Source organism: Adiantum capillus-veneris, chromosome 14, assembly GCF_014529385.1.
Source record: "Adiantum capillus-veneris isolate H3 chromosome 14, ASM1452938v2, whole genome shotgun sequence".
NCBI lineage: Eukaryota > Viridiplantae > Streptophyta > Polypodiopsida > Polypodiales > Pteridaceae > Adiantum > Adiantum capillus-veneris.
Window position 1 is genome coordinate 96,107,396 of NC_140944.1, and position 8,287 is coordinate 96,115,682.

The 8,287-nt window shown below is 43.1% G+C and overlaps 1 long non-coding RNA gene across 1 annotated transcript; it reads left to right on the plus strand.

The window, feature by feature from the left end:
- Positions 1-2,486: 2,486 nt before the first annotated feature.
- LOC147442790 (uncharacterized) lies at positions 2,487-6,218 on the plus strand. The gene is made up of 5 exons (XR_015190297.1): positions 2,487-2,891; positions 3,001-3,148; positions 3,278-3,420; positions 3,653-3,872; positions 5,930-6,218. It is a non-coding gene; the product is annotated as an uncharacterized LOC147442790 (long non-coding RNA).
- Positions 6,219-8,287: the final 2,069 nt, after the last annotated feature.

An 8,287-nucleotide genomic window follows, 5' to 3' on the forward strand; every position in this document is an offset into this window, starting at 1 on the left:
TGTCACTCTTCCTTTGTACATAAACAAAAGAATAAGGAATACCTATCCAAGACGACTGGTTCGGTATTCCTGTAGATAACACATCCGATCACTCTGCAAACACGCATTTGAAATCACCTCCACAATAGCTTTTTCTTATAGTTGCTGGAAATTTAATGTTTGTGGTTGTTGGTTTTGTCCACACATGACCATCCACTGATTGCTCCATTCCATCCATAGCTGACCTCTCGATATTAGGCCGAGGTGGAAATTCAAACACCATGTTCCCATTGTAGCTTGATGGAATTTCTTCCACCCACTCCCATTACGATGATGCGATCAAGGTCTTTAGCTTTGGAGATCTCATAGTGGGATGTAACACTAGCTCTACTGTGCTAAAGGAATCACCGATCGAAGCTCGGTCCTTCTTACATCCCTCTTGTAGTGGGGAGTCTAGGTCAGTCACCCCATTTTTGGGTGTTTTGTTGGTGGGGTCAAAGTGAAAGTCTTCTTTCTCTTCATCACAAGAAAGCAGCAGTACGTCGGCACACTGTAATGCTGTATTAGGTTTCACAGGGGAATCCAAGAATGCAACATACTCTGTGGAAACTTTAGCATCCAAAACATAATGAGGAGAGCTATTACCTTTACCTGCATTTTGCAAAGGAAATGTTAACAGTTCACCTTTAACAGATTTTGCTAGGGCAAACACATTATAACCAGCTGGTGCATTTATGTCAGCTCTAGATAGAACCAACAAATATCCTTCCGATGATAGGTGGTGTGGTTTGCCAACCCCCACACCACCTACGTGAATGATGAAATGAGAGCTTTCCACACACACACACACACACACACACACACACACACACACACACACACACACACACACACACAGGAATGTGTTGGCAAAGTGAGGGACAGGAGGAGAGGATGAGAAGGGAAGATAGAGGAGAGAGTGAGCAATAGTAGTGAAGGTGCCCTAAGCACAAGATGTAGGTAAAGTGGACAAATGGATGTGGATGTAGTGAATGTAGGGATAGCTGGAGGGATAGATGATAGAGAAATGGGGTAGAGTAGATAGAGGATTTTATAGATAGTCAAGAGAGAGAGAGGTTGGAGGAGAGAACTGAGGTAGAGTGGATAGAGGTTTGTATATATAGTTAAGGGAGGGAGAGTTTGGAGTAAACTTGAGAGAGAGGTTAGAGTAGAACTCACGGATGATGAGTGATGCTGAGTAGAGAGGTAGAGGAGTAGAGATGGTGAGTGACGGTAAGTAGAGAGTTAGAGGAGGAGAGATCAGTAAAAGATGGAAAAAAATGGTAAGCTTTATTGAGCCATCTCTTTATATAACTCCTTGATACAAGTGAAATGTTGAGAGTAGGGAGGGTAGAGGTTGAAATTGTTCCAAGAAAAAACAAAAGGGAGTCAATAGCGATGTCGCTATTGCCTCCCCAAATTTTTATATTAAAAGCAATACTCCCTAGATCTTTAAGGTTTCTTTTTATAGTTTCCTACCACGTTAATACTCTGTTCTTCTTCTCTCTCTCTCTCTCTCTACCCCTCACACACACTTTTCTTTTTTGTAAATCTCTCTCTCTCTCTCTCTCTCACACACACACACACACACACACACACACACACACACATATACATACATATATATATAAAGAGAGAGATTTTTTTATTCATTTATTTATTAATATACATATAGATATATGTATATTTATACCTTTATATATATATTTATATATTTTTACAAATAAATAGATACCTAAATGTATACTTATATTCCATGCGATTCCCAAGTAAGCTCTCTCTCTCTCTCTCTCTCTCTCTCTCTCTCTCTCTCTCTCTCTCTCTTTGAGGTATCTTGGGATAGTTTCCCACTAAGTGCAGGATCTGGGCTTTGTCGCTTGGAGTCAGTGGTGGTTGAAGAGCTTTCTTGCAAAGCTAATGTTGTGGCAGGAGTTCCATTCTTTTGCTGAGTGATCACATTGCTAGTCATGCATGTCATGGACATGGTTAGTTGTGAAGGATCAAACAAGGGCACCATTGCAAAGATGTTCTCCTTCATAGTGCCATCCATTGCATCGCCTTTAATCATATCATCTCTTGGACTATAAAAATTTTGAGTTTTCAACCAGGATGCGGAGTTCATCACTGAGAATCTAAGAAGATTATATTGTTGCTTTGCCGAGTGCGAAGGGAAGTTATACTTCCCCGAATTGTGGTCTCTTGCAGCTTCATGGTTTGTCATGCTTTGCCAAGTGGGAAGGGAAGTTATACTTGCGCTTTGGAGGCAAGTGACTGTGTGGGAACGTGGGCCAATTTCTTTTTTTTTGCATGGCTATATTAAAAAGCAAAATAAGAAGGTTGCCACTGGTTGGTACGTGGCTGGAGAGGAGGCGACTGCAGATGGGAATGGCGGGTACGCGGCATGCAAGGAGGGGAAAAAGGGGACGGCCGACTGCTGCAGATGGCAGCATGGGGGTGCAACAGAGAGGGCCGCCTCCTGCTGGATAGGGGGAGCAGTAAAGTGGGAAGAAAACATGCAGTGGAAGCGAGGGGCGGCCGAAATTAAAGGGGCTGCTCAAGAGGCTCTTGAGAGGGGCCACCAGGGCATGCAGTAGAGGGGGCAATGCTACTGTGGAGGAAAGGGGCTGGCAAGGGCAACCTGCGGAGGCCAAGGGGCTGGAGAGAGAGGGAAAGACCTCGTCCTGGACGTAAGCAAAGCGAGCTAGAGGCCGCGCTGCCTTTTTTTTGGCTTTTTTTAAGACACAAATAGAGAGAGCAATAGCGGATATCGCTATTGCTCTCTACTTTTTTTTTTCCTTGCATGCATAGATCTCTCGCCATCAACTACCCTTGCATGCATAGATCTCTCGCCATCAACTGGCCTCGCATCCCAAGTAAGCTCTCGCTCTCTCTCGCTATTGCAGTCTTTTTTGGGGTTTTCTTAATACAATAATATCGCTATTGCTCCTCTAAGTTTTTTTCTTCTTCTGTGCCTCGCTAAAGCTAAGCTCTCCTCAACTCGGAGCAATTCCCCTAGCTTCTCCAAGGTTAATTAGCTCGCCATCAACTGGGACTCCATCCCCTCTCATGCTCTGCTCACAGTCATCACTCACAGGCCAATTTATGCATCACTCACAGGACTTCCTAATTAGTAAGTTCTCTCTCTCTCTCTCTCTCTCTCTCTCTCTCTCTCTCTCTTTCTTTTGCAGCCCTTTTCTGGGGTTTTTTTAATACAATATTAGAGGGAGCAAGTTTTTTTTAAATGTTGTGCCTCGCCAAGGCTTAGCTCGCCATCAACTCGGACCAAATCCCCTCGCTTCTCCAAGGCTAAGCTCGCCATCAACTGGGACTCCATCCCCTCGCATGCTTCACTCACAGGCATTGCTCAAAGGCCTTGAATGAATCGTTCACAGCCCGTCCTAAGTAAGCTCACTCTCTCTCTCTCTCTCTCTCTCTCTCTCTCTCTCACACACACACACACACACACACACACACACACACACACACACACACACACACACACGCTGGCAAGCGGCAGCCTCGCATAAGGGCAATCCCAAGTAAGCTCTCTCTCTCTCTCTCTCTCTTTCAAACTGGCAAGCGGTCAAGCAATTCCATCACTTTAATAAGAGATTGTATTGTGAATATCTACCAGGGCACTACCAACAGCAAGTTGAAATGCATGGCAGATTGAGGTTGAAGAAGTAGATAGGATAGGAACAGTTTTAGGTAGCCTTTGGGAGTCCAAAATGAATGTTGCAGTACTTCTACTTGAAGCCGATTGCCTGTAGGTTTGGGAGAACTAAATTGAAGGCAATGAAGAGGAGAATGCTGCTTCTTTGGATGGTACCAAGCAAAATCAAGAAGTTCGGAAGGTAACAGTTATGTTATCTAGTTTCCCTTCATCTTGTTTTCACTTCCCTTGGAAATTGTCAGTGCATTTATTGCCAGCAAAAGTTTTGACCATTTGGGCAGTAGCGTTGGCAACAAAAAGAGCTGTACTAACATAAGTATCATGTTGTAATGGATAAGGTGGTATTGACTCCTTGGATTTCACCATTGATCAAGCTAATTGTGTGTTGTAACTTCTAAAATAGTGAATGCCAAATATTGATTTCACTCTATTGTGATGTTCCTGCTCTAAGCACGGAGCAATGATTTTGGTTCACCAAAGTAGCAATTCATGTATACATTATAATGCAACATTAACGATGGTGGAGTAGTAGGAGAAAACTTTAGCTATGATAAGATTCCTTCTAGGATATTCTAGTGTATTGTTAAGATATGTTGATTGGAGTAGGAGAAACTAGAGCTTTACATTTAGTATTTTCTACTTTTCTTTGGTACAAGGCAGGTTACTACCACTGTGATTATGGAGCCTAGGATCAAGTGCATCTTCAAAAACAAGCCTAACACATTCCTATAAAGCAAACACCAGAATGTGATGATCTAGATCTACGCCTTTTGCTGCTTGCATTTGCAACAAAGCTAGTGGGAAATCTAGTGTGGATATGTCGTCGAGAACATGCATGGGCATTAGCGAGCGTAGCAAATTGAAATGGGTACTAGCTTGACCATACAACTATCGTCCTGTGTGCTACTTCATTTAGCCTTCATCGTAGTGTTGCGGTAGGTAAAACTACGTGCTTGCTTTGGAAAATTAGTGTGTGATAGAGTGTGTCCTCATTATGAGTCTTAAGTCCCACAGATGCGATGCTTGGAAATCGTTGTATTCCACAAAATTGGTGCCTACAGATTGAATCGAAAGCCTGATTCGGATGTTATCTGTGATCACGACAACGCCTGTCATTGGCAACTCAAAACAGATGGCTGTCCTTGGCGAGGTATGTCTTGAGTTTTCAAGAAGTTCACCTCCATTGTATTTTCTTATCTATATCTCTAGACATGCATTTAGAATGATGATATCTATTCATGGGACATGGAGAGAAGTCCAACTTTACATGAGAAGCTACTCTCTTTCTATACAAAGGAGGGTAATGTAGTATTACAAATGTATGCTGGTTGAGGTCTTCTTCCACGTCCGGGGCTGCGAATGGGTCAACATGTACTATTGCTAGATCGACAAGAGTCAATGGAAGAATTGCAACATCTATGTAGTGGTAAGTGTCTTTCTTCCTCGAGTAGTGTGAAAGACAAAATTATGTATCCCTCTTAATATGATGCTAAGTAAGATCCATTTGGCAATTGATCATCGTGAAGGCACAGGCACACTTCCTTCTTGTCATGCCAAAAGGAGACTCATAGTGTTCGATGTTAACGGTGTCCTGTTGAAACGGTGGCGGTGGGAAAGTGATCCTTCCCATGCTACAAATATTCTTAATGTAGGGCGAATGGGTGTGTCATTGTGACGAGGGATATTGCTATTGCTGAGCGTGATGTTTGAGCTATTCGATGTAGGGGTTTGGAGCTCCATGGAAGAGCAAAATCTCACCCCAATTATCAATTTAATTAAGAGTAAATACAAAGAGGCTGGGTATGGTGAGACATTTTTCAAGTTTTGCTTGCATCAAGGACACTGTGAAGAGACGCACTGCGAAGACAAACATCCAAAATTCAATTTGGTGTTTGTGAAGCACCCTCTGGAAACTATTCTAGTAGATGACAATCCTGAGAAGGCAATTGAAAACCCACCACATATGCTTGTCACAGTAAGGAGTTATGATGGAGCGAGCAACGACAATGTGCTCCTCATGAATTTACTCCCATATCTAGAAGGTCTTCATGCATATCCTGGGTTAGCATCGGATTATATCAAGAACACGCCTTTCAAAAAAGATACGCAATGTGTGTCATAGGATTCATTTAATAGGTGATTGGTTTCAAATATTGTCTTCTACGACTTCTTAGTAAACTTTCAGTATTAATATAGTTTTTGCTAAGAGCATTGTCCCTAACCAAAATTTCATTGTAGTTTCTACAACGCATGGTGGGGAAGTTGAGCACACAACGGAGGCGACACATGGTCTTGGAGGAGAGGTGGTCATGACACATCCTAAAATGTGATGAGGGAACCAAGATAATTGTGTACACAACAATGTTTAGCTACTATATTGTAACCAACGCTATATTCTCCACTCTCTCTATTTATTTTAATCTATTTGGAGTTAGATATGTACATGTGATGAGGGACCAAGATAATTGTGTACACAGCAATGTTTAGCTGTTAAAGTCATCAAATAAATACAGTTATTTGGGTCATTTATTACTATCCATTCTATATCTTTGTTTTAATCTATTTGGTTTTAGATATGTACAGAAGAGAGAGAGAGAGAGAGAGAGAGAGAGAGAGAGAGAGAGAGAGAGAGAGAGTGAGAGAGAGAGAGAGAGGACACATGAGGCAAATTGAGAGAGAGAGAGAGAGAGAGAGAGAGAGAGAGAGAGAGAGAGAGAGAGAGAGAGAATGAGAATATTGTAGCCTAAATGATTTTAGCATTCAATAGCATGAACATGCACCCAAGTCAGAGTAATTGTTTTCTTTTTGGTTCAATTTGATAGAAAACCACATTGCAATGTGGGGGGAGGGGTAGGTATTGGCGGGATAGAGGAGAAGAGAGAAAGTAGGAGCAGATGGAGAGAGAGAGAGAGAGAGAGAGAGAGAGAGAGAGAGTAAGCACAAAGGAGGAAAAGACAAAGGACACATGAGGTAGACTGAGAGGGAGAGAGAGAGAGAGAGAGAGAGAGAGAAGGGAGAGGGAGGAATGAGGTAGAGGAGAGAGAGGGGGGGGGGGTGTGTAGGGGTTAGAAAACCATACTCCAATGTAGGCGGCGATATTGGGATTAGTGCGGTAAATGAGAAGAGAGAAGGGTTGAGGAGGAGCAGAGAGAGAGAGAGAGAGAGAGAGAGAGAGAGAGAGAGAGAGAGAGAGAGAGAGAGAGAGAGAGAGAGAGAGAGAGAGAGAGAGCACGGTTTAGTGGGGGAGAGGGAAAGAGAGAGGATACATGAGGCAAATTGGGAGAGAGAGAGAGAGAGAGAGAGAGATAGAGAGAGAGAGAGAGAGAGAGAGATGGGAGGAGAAGAGGGGAGAGAGAGAGAGGGGACAAGAGGGGGCAGAGAGAGAGAGAGAGAGAGAGAGAGAGAGAGAGAGAGAGAGAGAGAGAGAGACAGAAGAAGAAGAAGAAGAAGAGAGACGGAGGAATGAGGTAGAGGAGAGGGAGAGAGATAGAAAGAGGGGGGAGGGAGGGAAAGAGAGAGAGAGAGAGAGAGAGAGAGAGAGAGAGAGAGAGAGAGAGAGAGAGAGAGAAAAGAGAGGGAGGAATGAGGTAGAGGAGAGGGATGAGTAAGGAGGAGCAGGATGGCGGCTAGAGGAGAGATGGAGGAAGAAGGTGGAGGAGAGGGAGGATGTTGGAGGAGGAGAAGCAAGTGGAGGGGAGGAGGCACATGGACGGCTAGAGGAGAGATAGAGGAAGAAGGTGGAGGGGAGGGAGGATGTTGGAGAAGGAGAAGCAAGTGGAGGGGAGGAGGCACATGGGCGGAAAGAGGAGGAAGGAGAGCTAGGGAGGGGGGCCCAAAAAAGAAAAAAAGCTAGCTCCATTGAGCTCGCTCGAGGACCTAACTCATTGTATCCCATGTGACAATATGTGCCAAATAAACCCTGTAAGTGGGCTATAACTGCATAATGCAGAAAATTATTTTAGAGAGAACATCCCAAATTTCTTGGCTCGGACATGAACTTGTATTTTCTTTGAAGAGCAAACATAGTTTATGCATCCTACATAAAAAACCAAACCAAAAGAAACAAAACCAAAATAGATGCGTACCTGAATCGGAGTGGAAAGCACCTGCCTAAATTTCCCGCCGGCAAAGGCCTAGGAACACTAATTGAAAATTAGTAAAATGCAAGTAGTATTGCACATGTAACCTTAGGTTTTGCCTTCGCAAACTAGACCCCTTGGGTAAAATCAGCATGGTCAAACCCCTGGGTTAAACGATGTAGGAAAACTGCTCAACTAGCAGCCGATAGTATATTAATTCAACTTGGAAGTTGAAATTATCTACGTGTCCATGGCTGCTTATGGACTTATTTCCTTGAAAAAGCAAGTGTGAAGATTCTAGGAATTGACCAGCACACTTAATAAGTGATTTAATATTCACGAGTTGGGTCTTACCCCAAAATGGACTCATATAGACACTCGTAGTGCTAGAGATAAAACAGGAGATCCACTAAAGTTAGAATCGTATTCACAAATAGATATTTTTCGGACCCAAAACACCATAATCTTGGGTTTTTGTGAACAGTCTTATTGTCTAAAATTCTAGCATCATCTATAC